Raw genomic sequence first — 16057 nt, forward strand, 5'->3', positions numbered from 1 at the left:
TTATGTCGTGTGTATTTTATCACAATTAAAACTAATTTTTTAAAAGATACACAAGGAAGAGACTGTCTGCCTCTGCATATTGTGTCTTCATATGGTGCCTGGAATAGCTGCCACAATTTTGGGACCCTCTGAGGACGGAAAAAAAGATGGGGAAAAACACTAATCTTTGGTGATGCCTTTGAGTCACTGCATTAACAAGCCCTGGACCAGCCTTATCTACAGGATTTGTACAATGTGAAATAATAATTCTTATCACTCAGCTACTTTGAGTTTTCTGTTGCCACCAAAAGCATCCTAACAGACTCAGGGTTCTAAGTATCTGACAACTGGCAGGCAGCCAGCATGGCTCATGCAGACAAAAAGGGTCAGCTTTGATGCTCTCAATTCTGCTGCCGCAGCAGTGGCAGTGGCTGGTGGTGGTCAGCAAGGAAGTCTCTGTGCCCTACTTGCTCATGATCATCACAGCTTTTTTTTTTTTTCTAATTTCCCAGATATTGCTGTGCAATATATGATTTTATAAATAATCACGAATTACCATAACCCCTTGGATGGCTATCATAGCATGGAATACAATGCAGCCATTGAAGTGATGCTGAAGACGTTCACTCACTAACATGAAAAGCTTCTTACCTGTGCATTTAAGTCGTGGTGAGGGCGGCGGCGGAGATGGGTAAATACAAGTTACAGAGTCGTGTGATTCAATTTCCTATGTATTAACTCCAACTAGTTACAGACAGGCAGGCAGATGACAGGGTGAATGGATATAAACACATAAATAGATGTGAAGAGAGAACACGAGAGCACACAAAATAACACTGGTTGTATCTTGGAAGGGTTATAGCAATATTTTATTCCCTTCTCTTTGGCTCATGTATTTTCCTAAATTTTCTTAGGGGAACTACCTTATTTTGTGATAATGAAAATATTGGTCTTTTAAAAAACCTTATGTAATATTTCAATTCACTTTACTCATGGATACTTTATTCTTCTCAAAGAGCTGAGTATGTAATTCCCTGTGTGTCCAACCTTCTTACATCAAGCACTTAGAGAGGACATCTCTACAGTGTATGACATGGGCCCCTGCCCCCAAAATAGTGTCTATAATGAGCAGTGCTGGTGACACAGGTTTATTATTCTAGACTCTACTGCTGTACTGTGCGGTGGTGTTCTCAGGTAATATACTAGAGCTGTGGCACACCTTGACCCTCACCAAAGAACCCTGGTTTGCTATGTTTTAAGTTCTTGGATCTGCTTTTAAAACTTTTAGTACCTTCAGAAATTCCTCACTATTTGTCAAAGTATGTGTCTGTTACACACCCTCCCCTGCCCTCTGCTCTGCAGCTTCCAATATACTGAAAGCTTGGAAATCAGATGAACTCCATGGTATCACTGAGTATAAATAAGAACGAAGACTCTTAATTAAACTTATGAGCTTTTGCACAGCAAAGTAAGTTATAAACAAAAGGAAAAGACAACCCATAGAATGGGAGAAAATATTTGTAAACAATGCAAATGGCAAGGGCTTAATTTTCAGAATACACAAACAGCTCATACACTTCACTAACAAAAAAATAAACAACCAAATCAAAAATGGGCAGAAGACCTAAACAAATATTTCTCCACTGAAGACATACAAATGGCCAAAAGGCACATGAAAAAAGTGCTCAATATTGCTAATTATCAGAAGAATGCAAATCAAAACTACAAAGAGGTCTCACCTCACACCAGTCAGAATGACGACCATTAAAAAGTCCACAAACAATAAATGCTGGAGACGGTGTGGAGATAAGGAAACCCTCCTACATTGTTGATGGGAATGCAGTTTGACGTAGCCATTACAGGAAATAGTATGGAGATTCCTTTAAAAACTGAAAATAGACTCAGCCTATGATCAGCAATCCCACTCCTGGGCACATACCCAGAGGGAACTCTAATTCGAAAAGATACATGCACCCCAATGTTCACAGCAGCACTATTTACAATAGCCAAGACATGGAAGCAACCTAAATGTCCATAGACAGATGACTGGATAAAGATGGGGGTGTGTGTATACACACACATATACATATAGATAGATAGACAGATAGACAGACAGACAGACAGACATATATGTAATGGAATACTACTCAGCCATAAAAAAGAATGAAATAATGCTATTTGAAGCAACATGGAGGGACCTGGAGATTATCATACTAAGTGAAGTCAGTCAGAAAGAGAAAGAAAAATACCATATGATGTCACTTATATGTGGAATCTAAAAAAAATGAGTTAAGTGAAATTATTTACAAAACAGAAACAGACTCACAAACATAGAAAACAAACTTAAGGTTACTAGAGGGGGAAAGAGAGGTGGAGGGATAAACTGGGAGTTCAGGGTTTGCAGATATTAACTACTATATACATAAAATAGATTAACAACAAGGACCTACTGTATAGCACAGGGAACTATATTCAATACCTTGCAATAGCTTACAAGGAAAAAGAATCTGAAAAAGAATATATAAATGTATAAATGAATCACTATGCTGTACACCAGAAACTAACACAACATTGTAAACCAACTACACTTCAATTAAAAAAAAAAAAGGAGTGACGGCTCAAGGAAGCTTTCTCATGAGGGAGGCCTATGAACGTTAGTCCCCGGGCTTCCTTGCCATCTCAGCTGCACAAAGCCTTTTTCTGGCATGACTCCTGGTTCCTGCAAGTATTCTAAACTGGTGAAGATGCGGGAGAGCCAAGTTCCGCACAAGTGAAGTGGGAGGGTTTCTGATAACAAATAGCTACTCCATTAAGAAATAGCGTGACTGGTTCTCTGGACATCTCGATCCAAAAGAAGGAGGCTGCAGATGGCAAGAGCAGAACCAACTGGGGTCCCTCTACCCTGTCAAAGTGAGGTTATTTAGGGTCACCACCTGGTTATTGGGTTCGCCAGATGGCAAGCTTGAGTAACTGCTCAGAAAGAGAGCAACTAGCCAATCCAGTGCCCCAGCACAGTCAACACCATTAATTTAACATGGGATGCACATACTAGTACAGAATATGGGTAATGAGGCATCACAGAGCCATCATAAAGGCAGCCATCCGGGCTCACGTGGGACTGTGCACAGCGGCCATGGGAGAAACCCTCCTGCATTCTGTGCAGCAGGGACGAGGAGGGGCATGGGGCTGGGGTGGGGGCAGGAAGCGTGCCCACATGTCCACAGTATTGAAATACTTTGCTTCCATCTCTGGGCCAGTGCTGACTCTCGCCCAGCCTCACCTAGTTCTCAGGTTCCCTTTGTTGTTATTTTCAATTTTGATCAAAAGGTAAATGATATTTTTACAACAGCACTGGATGAATAGAACTGTGACTAAAGGTGGTTTTGAATACTTTGACAGTTCTAGTCCAACTCTGACAGTCACAAAAATGGCTTTCCTTTAGGAAACGGCATGCGTGTCTGGGTAGGGGATGGGGGTCGGGGTGGCTCATGCACTCTGGCTCCCCTCTGGAACAGGCTTGTGACGGAGAAGTTCCAACCCGTCCCACTGGGGCTGACGCACACGGGGCCTGGGCACCGCAGAGAGGAAGGCCCGAAAGAAGAGCTGGTGAACCAGGGCACGCCCAGAGGCGGGCACTGTAAGTGACATGGGGCAGGGACATCTCCTGTGAGGAGCATGGTTCCTCCTCGTTACCCTACAGTACCCAGCACAGCGCTGCCCAAATGAGGCAATTTCATGTGTGTGGAAGTCAGTTCACTTGTTCAACAAGTACCTACCAGCTGCAGGGCACCAGGGGAGACTGGGTAAAGGGCACATGAGATCCCTGTGTTACTTCTCACAATTGCCCATGAATCTATGGTTATCTCAAAACGATTTAAAAATTAAATCCCAGAAACTTGAATATGTCTAAAAGAGAGTGACTCAAGAGATTCAGAAATGTCACTTTTAAAGAGGGAGAGAGACAAACATTTGACAGACGGCCACGTGGCAAAGGGTGTATGTGCAGCACGTCTCAGAGGGCCGGCAAGGAGAACACAGGCGTCCAGCAGAAGCCCCTGAACCAGCAGGTTCCATCAGACTCCCAAGTGCCCACTCACTAGGCACCTTCCAGGGTTCCTCCCAACTCTGAGAATGCAGGAGATGCTGACCTATTTTCAAGCCAATTTTCCTCACTGCTCATCCCCCGCCTCAACAATGACCTGTGACTGTAAATTAAGACAATCTGTCTTTAATCCAGCTCTTCAGAAGCTGAGTACTTTTCACAACTAAATTTCTGAGCACCCGTTGGGGTGGGGGATGCCTTGTGCCCCCTCCTCTAAGGAGCTGTCACCATCACTCCTGTTGTCTAAGGATTGTCCCCCACAAGGTCATGCCCATCACTCTCATCATGGCCTCAGGGGAGGAGAGGAGGCAGCTTTAGAAGTGACAATGAAGAACCTAAGAAACACCTGGCCCGTGCTTTACGTCAAACGCCCAGAAATAAACTGAAGATGCCAAGGAGAACGCGACGTACACCACGTTTCTATAGTATTGTCTACACTATGTTCACTTTAGATAATCAGCAATGCACAATAACCCTGTGAGGCCAGAAGTGCCGGGCTCTCCCTTGACAGATGAGGAGACGAGGGACAAGGGGTTCCTGGGTCCCAGGAAGAGTAAGAGACAGAACGGTCATCCTCTGACTCTGGTGCCCATTCTTTCTTCTCAACCCCACTGCTTCCAGCCCATGGTTTTGCTCCTCAGGATCAACGTGTTCTTCTTTGCCTCTCCTCATCTCGGCTGCATAATCTGGTCACTAACCCCAACACCGCCTCCCATCCTATTTCATCAGTGCTACACCATCTACATCTTGGTACCTAAGTGTTTTGTTCAACTTCTCTGTTACTCATTAAGTCTTTCACACCTTGGTGTCTCCAACCTCTCTGATCTGATGCTTGTTAGCTCCCGAGCACCGGATCTTCTCTCCTGCCTTACTCTAACACAATTCCTTTTGGGGACCAATCTGAAATAGGTTTTTCTCAGATGCCAGCCTGTCTGCCCTCAATAGTGCTTCTGCGTGTTTCATGTCCAGTGTAGCACGGAGCACAGTAACAAGGCAAGGCCAGGGTCAGTGAGATCCACAAGTGGATGCAAGAAATGTGAACTATCTATGAGGACCTGGGAAAGTGGATGATGCTACAGGGGGCAAGCCTGAAGGAAACAGATCATTTCCTGGTTTGTCTGGCATAGGAAAGCTTTTAAAGGGCCAGGTGTGACTGTCTCCTTTTGCTCCACAATGTCTTAAAGGCACCACCTGTCACCTGGCGGATGATTGATTCAGCAGCCTGGGAGTTCACAGGGGGCCAGCCTGCCTTGGACACAGCCCTGTTGATTGGAGCCAAAGCATCTCACACAACAGTGATAGGTTAAAGCCAGCAGATGTCTTCACACCCTGAATCACAGAGAAAGTCGGGGTGGGAGAGGAATAACTGACAGTGTCCCTGATCATACCAGACACTTCATCACAGCATATTTAGTGGAAAATACATAGAGAACAAAAGCTGGATTCTCCATCCAGGCTGCAGTACCTAATACATCACTGCCAAGAAGAAAACATTTAATAAAACCCTCCTGTAAGTTTTGTCTAGAATAGATGCTACGTGAAGCAATTAGTTAGACAGCAGTCTGACCTCCAAATTCACAGAGCAATGCAAATAACCTGGTGTGAATAAACAGACACAGTACATCCACCCAACAAATATTTACTGAGCACTCTTAATATGTGCCAGGCACCAAGCGGGGCTTTAACATCATACCAGACTTTCCCTGTAAAGTTTCCAAAGCAAGTTCACATACACAATCAAATCTGATCCTCATAAAACTCAGTGACGTAGGTGTTGTTATCCTCATTTTGAAGACGAGTAAACTGAGGTTCATCAAGATTAGAGAATGGTCCAACTCTGTAAGACTAGTGCCACATAAAGTTTTCTGCATTGGGAAAAAACCTCAGGGAATAAGGAAAGGAAAGGAAAATTGCCCTTTATGCCCCTGGACACCTATGAACCCCTTTCTACTACGCCAAAAGCCTGGTCTTCAACTTCCACACTCACTCTACCTCAGATGTCTCTGCAGTCTGCCTACCATACTTTTTAAGGTAGGAAGAGTATGTTAGGACATGCTCAGCTTCAAGCAACAGAAAACTTAACTAAGAGTGACTTAATCAATAAAGAGAATTGTCTTATATAACAAGAGATATGAAAGCAAGGAATTCCAGAGTTGGCTCAAAATAGTCACAAAAGAAAAATAAAATTAAATTGAAAGAACCAAGATCTTTCTTAGTGTCCACTTAACCATCTTTAGTCTTCTCACCTCATGGTTACAAAATGGCTGCCACAGCTCTATTCTCATGTTCTCACAGGACTGTTATCCAAAGGCAGATCCAGGTCACATGACCACCCAGCAATGGGAGTAGGGGGAAAGCAAGATTCTGGTATTTGTGACTTTCATAGGGGGAGTGGCTAAAAAAGTTGGGAGTGGCTAATTGCATAGCTAATCACCAGTCTCTGCCACAGGTCACTTGCTGATTCCTGGTCAGGGTCAGAGCTGAAAACTAATTCCTCCCGAGCAGAAATATGAATTTCTTAACACTACCTATAGGTTGCTTTATTAGTTTTCTATTGCTGCATTATAAATAATCATGGGCTTAGCAGCTTAAGACAATACCTATTCATTTTTTAACAGCTCTATAGGTCAGAAGTCTGGGAAGTCTTGAGTGAGTTCTCTGCTTAGGGACTTACAAGGCTAAAATCAAGGTGTTGCCTGGGCTGAGCTCTCATCTGGAGTTCTGGGGAAGAATTTGCTTCTAATGCATTCAGATTGTTGGCATAATTCAGTTCCTTGCGGCTGTAGAACTGTCTCCATGGCCTTGTCAGCTGGCGGCAAGGGATCACTCTTAACTCCAAAGGTGGCTCTCCATCCTCACACCTGGCCCCCTCCATCCTCAACACCAGCAACAGTGCACTGAATCCTTCTCGTACTTCCAGTCTCTCCAACTTTTCCTTCTACCAGCAGCTGAAGAAAATTCTGTGCTTTCAAAGGGCTCCTGCAGTAGATTGAGCCCACCCAGATACTCTGCCTTTTACCATGACCACAGGAGTAACACCAGAGGGTGAAGAGCATGAGAGCCATCCCAAAATTCTGCCTACTTTAGTCACCATTAAAGAAACAAAATCAGGATTTATTCTTGGAGTTTAGGATAGGGTCACCCTTCCCTGAATCACCATAAGGGCAGGAGGACTCCCAATCAAAACTGGGACTCTGAGAGCAAAAAACTGAAGGACAGAATGGCTGCTGGGTGAGCAAACAGGACTGGCTGGTTTGATTAAATTTTTTCTGTGAAACAGATGCTAACCCTGATTTAGTTATACAGTGGAATAACTTCTAGCTAGGGGATTTTTTTTTTTTTTTTTAATGAGAACATGGTGTGTAAGAACCACTGGCCAGGACAAGGATTCCTGCTCCATTTAACCTCCCCCACTCCCCCCAACCCTCACCACCCCTTCACCACCCCCACCTGCTCCTTAGCCAGCACTGTGCCCCTGACACCGACTCATGAAGAATGCTGACCAACAGGGAGTTTGACAGAGTTTCTTAACAATAAAAGTATTTAATGTGGCTAGATTTCTCATGTCTACTTTTAACCAGTTTGTATCTATCTGTTAGAGGTAAAGACAAAGGTTTATGGAAGGAGGAAGCCTGTCCCTCAAAGCTCACACAGAGTAGGTCCTAACACTGCCCACGGTGTCAGTAACGAGCCTTTGCAGGCCTTTCCACTCTTTCTAAAGAGAAATCACATGCCCTCTCCTCTGCAGAGATGCCTTATTAACAGTTCTTTCGATGCATCGCTTTCTGTTTCACTGCCTTACATCTGATGCAGGTCGCCTATTTTTTTTTATTTCAATTAGTTTACTCTGTTTTACAACTTCTATTTGGATTTAATTCTATTTTTCCCTCCACCAAAAAAATCTGAAGTCCCAACTCAGATGTCTCCAAGGAGCTTATGTGTGTTTGCACAAACACGGGAAAATCCTTAAGACCTGCAAATTGTCAACCAGGAACAGCTCAGTGCCTTTCGGAAAGCTCTACTTTCATGGAGGCTTGTGTTTACCTTTTATTTCAAGCGCTTTCAAGCCCATCTCTAGAAGCCCTTGCCTTACCAGGAGCCCTGCCCGTTTGTTCTTGCTGCCTCCTTCATTCAGAAGAACCATCAATCAGTTTCTGAAACAAGGCAGCTTCTGTGCAGAATCAAAAGCCACCACATCACAGCTGATGGCAAGAGAATGCAGTGGGCATTGTTGTTTGTACACAGGCCTTCATCTCTTTGAGAAGAACCTCTGTTTGAAATGAATGAGGCAGACAAGAGGGGTGGCTTCAAAAGCAACTATCCTCCTCTGGGCTTTTCTTGTTGAAAGTCCTGAGCGGCACTGTTACTAGAAAGTAAAGAGGAAAAAAGGCCAATCTGAGGCAGGCTACAGGCTTCCTATACAAGAAACTCATACCTGGCCTCAGCCGGGCTGTGTGTCTGGACATTTTGCCTTTACTTTGTAGATTTGGGTTTGCAAGGTTAACGTGAAAAGAGGCTGTTTATTTTTTCCCCAGTGATTCTGCATAAAGAGTATACAAACTTCACCCACCCAGAGCCTAGCCCAAAAGGATGACAGGCTCCTCTCTTTCCTGGTGCTTCTTAAGGGCGTCACTGCTGGCAGAAGTAGCGCTGCCATCACTGCTGTTGCCATGGTTATGGCTTCTGGACCAGGGGACTGGCTGGTCCTCAGCCCAGCTCGTCCTCCTCGCTGTCATCAACTCAGCAGGAGGCTTCCTTATTCCCCGGTCCATTTGGTATTTGGCTGGAATACTGGAGAGCACATAGCTTTCTGTGGAACTTCATGACCCTTCTGTAGGTCCTTCATGACCCTAATGTTGATTAGGACACAAAGTCTTGGGCTAGTGGGAAAGTTAAAACAGTGTGCAAGGCTTACCAAGACGATCATCCTAGTAATTGGCGTGAGGATCATCCCCTTCATCTTTTATCTGCAGAGAGTTTACAGTGACTGCTTGAGAGCTCAGGGCAAATACCTAGCCCATGACTGGGAAGTGAAAAGGACAGTACAACATGTATTTGATGTATAACCTTAATCACTAATTCACCTTATTCTTCCCATCCTTACCTCCCCTACCTACATCTTCTTTTTAACATCTTGCATTATTTGTATCTTTTTAAGGTGTCTTAAATTTTTCTGAAGCAGGACTAAATATAAAGAAAGTAAAAGCATATCCCTCAGAAATCCACTTGATTTTTTTGCTATTAGCACGGGAGGAAAAAAGGAAAAATGCTCTTCTGGCCAGCAAGGGAAAACTGCATAATGCAAAGCACCTAGAACACATACTGTGTAAAAGTCAAATGGAATAATTTAAGCATATATTTTCTGTTGAAGAAAAAAGTATATGTACATGGTGCTTGGTTTGGCAGCCTGTATTACTAAAACTGGAATGATACAGAGAAGATTAGCCTGGCACCTGCTCAAGAATGATACGCAAATTCATGAAACATCCCATATTTTTAGATGTTGGTCAAAGGGTACAAAGTCCCAGTGAAAGAATGAATGAGGTCTGTTGACCTAATGCACAGCGTGGTGACTATAATTAACAATACTGTGTTATATACTTGATAGTTTTTAAGAAAGTAGATCTCAAATGTTATCACCAGACACACACAAAAAATGTAATTATGTCAAGGAATAGGGATGTCAACTAATCTTATTGTGGTAATCATTTTACCATGTGTACATAAATCTAATCATCACATTGTACACCTTAAACTTACATGTGTTATATATATCAATAATATCTCGGTAAAGCTGGGGGAAAATTGTCTCAACTACATGGAAAAAAATATATATATATATGATTGGTTTCAAGAAAACTGAATTTCTAGTACAATGGAGGGATAAGGCCATGACATCCTAAATTTACAAAGCCCCTGAATAATTAGGAGACTGCCACGGGAAGTCACTCACACAAGAAATTTGGGCAGTCTCGTAAAGAGTAGGGTGGGCTGTGTTTACACACCATACCATCAGGGAGGTGCTTAGTGGGTTCTGAACCCCAGTTTCTTGCACACAGTAAAAGCTTTACAAGTATCTGCTGAATAAATGGAAAAGATAAGTTTAAAAAAAAAAAACACCAAAAATTATTATGTCGTGCTAAGTAAACTCACAGATAATCTTCAAATTAACCCAAGTAGAAATGATTTAGCAGCACCCAGAAAAGTGGATGCTATAAAGGGTTTTTAGTCCTTTTAATACTCTAAACAACCCTCTGAGGTAGATGTTTTTATCTCCACTTGTTTTAAGGTGAGGTTAAGGAAGGTTAAGTCATTTTGTGCTAGGCCATATAACCGGTATGTGAAAGACTCAGGATTTCAGCTCAGAGCTGATTCTAAAAACAGACTATTCCCTCAGTCTACTCTGATACTTCCCAAGCTCTTCTCACATTAAGAACACAAATCTGAGGCCCCATCCAAGACACACTGAATCAGAATCTCCGGGGAGGGCCTTGGAAACATGTTTAACAAGAGATGAGATTATTATTATCAGGGAAATTTAAGAAAACTGCTCTGTTGTATTAGGTAGGAAATGGACTCGTATCTCCCTCTGACTGATCGAACAGAAGCCATGAGAGATTTGAAGCTCCTGCAACTAAAAACAAATCATGTTATCCTGGAGTTTATCAGATTATAATAGTCCAGGATAATTATTCCTTGGTTTGGTAATATAGCATTGTCTGATTTAAGGTTACCTGGATCCAGAAATACCAAGACCATCTTGGAAAGTAAAAAACGGGGTCTAGTTTAAACCTCAGACTTTCTTAGCTTTCCTCTCTGTCCCTCTTTGGTCCTTAGGAGCAGGCGTGAGTGAGAATTAGATTGCAGTTCCTAGCAGCTGTAACAGATGCAGAGGTCCCAGCTGGGCAGGGGCTGGAAGGCAGCTAGAAGGAGAACCGCAGGCTGAGGAGCAGTCCTTGTGTCTGGATGCCCACCAGATGGCTTTCATTGGATGAGCAAGTTACATGATCCAGGAAGTAGAAAACCCAGCATTGCTTCGGTTTGTTTTTCTTAGTTTCAGTTTTTCCAGGCCTGATGAGAAGAGCCAGGCCAACTAAGCCTCCGATCCAATACCTGTTACGGGCGCAAACAACTTATCTGTGCAGCCTAAACACTTACTTAACTAAGTGGAAAGCAAGGCAGTGATTCCTGACAGGGCTGAATTTAAGTCAAGTTGTGAAACTCCACAGTGAAGCCAGAAGCAGAGACGGACGAGTTGAACTGAAACCTGGGAACATGTAAGGGGCGTTGGACCACTGCCTCTCAGCCATTTTATTGTAAGTCATTTGCATTATGTGAGAGAGAAATCTGAGACGTGGTTAGAGAAAAGGATGGAACTGATTACTCGCATTTTGGGCATAGATCTTTGTCTTAAGAACTTGCTTTATGTGCTGTTGCCAAGAAACTTGTTTTGAATGCTATTTCCAGGCTATAAAAGCAGATAATTACATTTATGTACATAATTGTACATATATGTACAATTACATTCTACATATAATAATTTAATATGCTTTAATATACTTCTATTCCTGAGTGTTCTTGACCTCATTTACTCTTCATAACAACTCTGTGAAGTTGGTACTCTTATTAACACGATTTTACAGTTAAGGTACCTGGGCCTCGTCACAGAATCATTAAGTAAGTAGCAGAAAGTCCTCAGTTCATAGCTGAGAACCCACCTCACAGCAGTACCATCATCTGCATCCCAGTGGACTCCATATAACTAGGCCATTCATTTCTTGAAAACCAAATTCCCACACTGGATTAAATTAGAAGACCCAACAACATGTTTGTTGCTTAAAGATAGGTATCCATAACAAAAAGATGCAGAATGCTAAAAATAAAAAAAGTCTTATCAAGGAAACTCACACAACAAAAAGAAAATAAAGTCCTATAAGTAGATTTTGAAGCCAAAAAAGTGGAAGGAGGATGCTAGGAGGCTCCTGATTACAGTGAAAAATATTAAACCCACAGTGAAGACATGGATTACCAAAATTATAAATGCAAAGAGAAACAGAATAAATAAAAAACTATTGTAATGGGAGGTGTTAATTCACTATCAGACTAAGACAAAATTTAGACAATCTTACAAATTAAAGAAAATTAACAGACAAACATTTAGAAGACATTGAAGATCTGACAAAAATAGATACACATCTGAAAAATAACATGGAGGTTATGAATATTATAAAATTAATATGTTAGAACCAGTAGACATACTGAACTCAATAACAACATAGACTATATGTTTTTTTCAGTGTATGGGGCAGTGGTGCATATATACTGACTCTCAAATAAGGCTCCAAAAATAAATCAAGATAAATAAATATGTCTATATACAAATTATACAGATATATTTTCTCACCAAAACGCAATAAAACTAAGTGTTAATGATATAAGTAAAAACAATGAAAGGAGGCTTGGGCAAAATAGTGTTCTAATCTATAGCTTTGGAGGCAGACAGTTCATTATTTGGACTATAACTTCATCTCTTACTGCTGTGTGGCCTAGGCAGTTTATTGAACCTCTCTGAACCTTGGGCTTTGCATCTAAAAACGTGCTCTACTTTGAAAAGTTGTTATGAATATTACCTATAAAGTATGTAAAATAATATGATATGAAGACTTGAAGGCTAAAACCACAGATCACACAATATGACATCATATTTTTAATATTCTCATACTTTGTTTAACCAGGAAAAAAATCCAGACTTTCTGCTGATTGAAAGCACAAGTCTAGAAAATATGCATTTAAGTGCTAACAATGATTATCTCTATGCTTTGAAATTTTAGGTGATTTTTATCTTGCTTTATTTTTCTACTCTGAAAATATAGTGAGTGCACAATAAAACAATAATGAATATAAAAATAAATATGAACACTTCTTCAGAATATAGAACAAGAAGAAAATAAACATAATATACTGAGTATCCTATAGGTAGGTAGTAGTTGCTGCAAACATGCAGCCTGTTTCACTTGTTGCCACTGTCATCTTCATTACTGTAAATTCTAGAATACTTTCATTTTCTCTCTCTCTCTCTCTATATATATATACACACAATACATATAATATATATTATAAATAAAATATAAATTTTAATAGAAATTAATTATAAATTTAAATATAGACTATATAAATTTATTTAAATATAGAGTATATGAATTTCTATTTATTATATATAATTTATACTACATATAATATATACTATAACTGTACTATATAGTGTATATATAAAATATAATATTGGGATAACTGGCAATTTGAATATGGACAATAGAATTAGAAAATCATATCTATCAATACAGAATTTTCCTTTTTTTTAATGGTTAAAATTTTCTGATTTTTATAAGGAAAAAAATGACTATCTCAGGAAATATACATTGAAGTATTCAGGTATGTATGTACATCAGTAACTTATTCTCAAATGGTTCAGAAAAAAATTCTATATGGAGAGCAAATGAGTGATACAGCAATCAGGGGGAAACAGAAACAAACAAAATATAAAAAATGGTGAATCCGGGTAAAGATTGTACAGAAGGTTTTTACACTAGCCTTTTAATATTTCTGCAAGTTTAAAATTATACACAAATAAAAATTTACAATAACAACAAATAAATGGGTGACAACTTCTAACAACAGCAACAAAAATTCTCAACAACAGGATCAAGTGAAAATTAAGAACATGAAAATAATTTTTAAAATATTATAAAACTGAAAATACCGCCTATCAGGGGTGTGGACAAACCAAGGCTCAGAGGCAAAGGTGCAGATGTGCTTTTATGTTAGAAGTAAATGAACTAAGCATTGGATTTAAAATCTTATAAAAGGAAGATGTCAACACAAGAGAAAATACAATAAAATAATACAATAAAATAATGAAGATGAAGGACAGAAATAAACTAGGCAACAGAAAATTGGTAGAAATAATAAATATATTTAAATGCTCATTCTCTGAAAAGAGTGTAAGATAGACTAAAACCCCTGGAAATATAATAAATAAAAGGTATAAATCAACAAAATTAAAAATAAAACTGGTGATTTATTTAACTATTGCTATAAATGATTTTAAAATATAAGTGACTGCCATGCACAATTTATGACAATCAATTCAAAATGTTTAGCCAAATGGACAATATAAAATATAAAATTAGCAAAATCAGATATTAAAGACATGAAAATGATGGAGAAGGAAATTGAGAAAGTTACTAAAGAAATACCTTAGCCACCAAAAGAAATACGATTAAACAAATTTACTGAATAATATTTCTATGACTTCAAGAAACAGATTTTTCCATGTTACAGTCCGTTTCAAAGCACAGAGAAACAAGACCTGATCCCAATTCATTATGAGATAAACATCATCCTCATCCTCAGATTTGTGAAAAGTATCACACGTACACACACATAAACACACAGTCCTAGGATGGTGAATATGCACACGTGCCAATTCCAATACAACGGGTCTGAAAAAACTAGGAGCAGACTCAGGCGCATAGCAGCTTTTCCAAAAATAGTTGTTAGATAAGTGAATAAATGAATAATGGGTATATGAATAAAGAAATTAATACAGGTCAATTAGCATTGTCTACTGAGGGCATGAAAGGCAGGGATAGCTTGTACAAATCATCTGTCTGCTAACTTTTACCAGGCAACTCACCACGTCAGGCCCAATGAGCAGAGGCAGAAAAATCATTTTTAATTGAGCTCACGGAACACAGCTATAACAAGAGCACAGGGTGACCCAAAAAGGTAAACTCTAGGAATGTGAAAGAGTGCTACAAATCACAGAACACCTTTCATAGAAGAATTGCTTTTGGGGTGCGGGGTGATATTTAAAAGAAAAATTGAAGAAATGAAGACACTAAGGACTGGAGGGTGGCCATATACACTATCCCAAAATATGCCACCTTGGTATAAGGATTGTTTTGAGTTACGGGCACTCGAAAAACAGCAGATGCTTGAAGGGCATTCTAATCACCCCTTTTCTCCCTAACACAGCAGATAAAAATTCCCATGTGGAATATGCCCTCTCAGTATCAGGAGAAAAGAAACAATTTTCAATGGGGAATCAAAGCAGAGAGAATTCTGTACCAACAGACCTTGTTAAAATAATTTTTATCTTCCTTTAGTCTCTCTGCATAATATAGTTACTTTTCCACAGTGGCCTCTCTTTGTTCAACCCAGTATAAAAGCATGTTAAGTTTCACCATTTATTTAGGTCTTTATTTCCTTGTGAGGGCTCGCCTGTCATGTAACACTTAGATAAATTGATTTGCTTTTCTTTTGTTAGTCTGTCTTGTGTCAGTTTAATTCTCAGGTCCTGCCAAAAACTCCTAACAGGATAAAAGTAAAATTATACCTCCCCTACAGGATGTTTCTGAAGGAAAAGACTGATGAATCTGACTATGTGAAAATTTTTAATTGTGTTCAACAAAAGAGTCATAAGCAATGTCAAAAGACAATGCAAACTAGAAGACTTTTTTTTACTGAAAAACACTAATGAACTACTAGAAAGATGGGCAAAAGATAGGAACAAGCATTGTACAGCAGAGAAAATCTGAATGACCAATGGCACATATAAAAAGATGTTCAACCTTACCGGTAATCAGAAAGACGAAAATTAAAACGAGATTCCATTTTACTTCCTTCAAACTGGTGAGAATGAAATAATCTTACACTATCACGTGCTGGTGATAATGTGGAAAAATTAGAGAAGCACTCACATTTTGTTGATGGTGTGTTCATTAGTGTAACTATTTTGGAGAATAAATTGCCAGTATTTATTCTAGTATCTAGCAACACCGAAGAGATACATATCTCACAACCCAGCAATTTCACTTCTAGGAGTAAACTCTAGAAGCTCACTTGTGGAAAATGCAAGTCCATTGTAACATGGTTTGTAAAAGTAAAAACCAAACACAAAAAAAGTAAACCAGA

At 39.9% G+C, this 16057-nt stretch overlaps 1 protein-coding gene, 1 long non-coding RNA gene and 1 other non-coding gene across 11 annotated transcripts in view; 2 read left to right on the forward strand and 1 right to left on the reverse strand.

The window, feature by feature from the left end:
- The window catches only part of LOC123612644 (uncharacterized), an 80198-nt gene that overhangs the window by 59484 nt on the left and 4657 nt on the right, over positions 1–16057 (reverse strand). The gene's annotated exons all lie outside the window — the stretch shown is intronic.
- Positions 9476–9579, forward strand: LOC123612655 (U6 spliceosomal RNA). Its single transcript, XR_006719947.1, has one exon. It is a non-coding gene; the product is annotated as a U6 spliceosomal RNA (small nuclear RNA).
- LIPC (lipase C, hepatic type) overlaps positions 11123–16057 on the forward strand; it is a 151247-nt gene continuing 146312 nt past the window's right edge. For 3 of the 4 annotated variants that reach the window (XM_074366199.1, XM_074366200.1, XM_074366201.1), the window contains exon 1: positions 11123–11397. The gene's annotated coding sequence lies outside the window, so the exon portion shown is untranslated. The remainder of the gene's footprint in view (positions 11398–16057) is intronic. The other variant, XM_045506298.2, reaches the window with a different exon arrangement.

Source organism: Camelus bactrianus, chromosome 6 (assembly GCF_048773025.1).
Source record: "Camelus bactrianus isolate YW-2024 breed Bactrian camel chromosome 6, ASM4877302v1, whole genome shotgun sequence".
Classification (NCBI taxonomy): Eukaryota; Metazoa; Chordata; class Mammalia; order Artiodactyla; family Camelidae; genus Camelus; species Camelus bactrianus.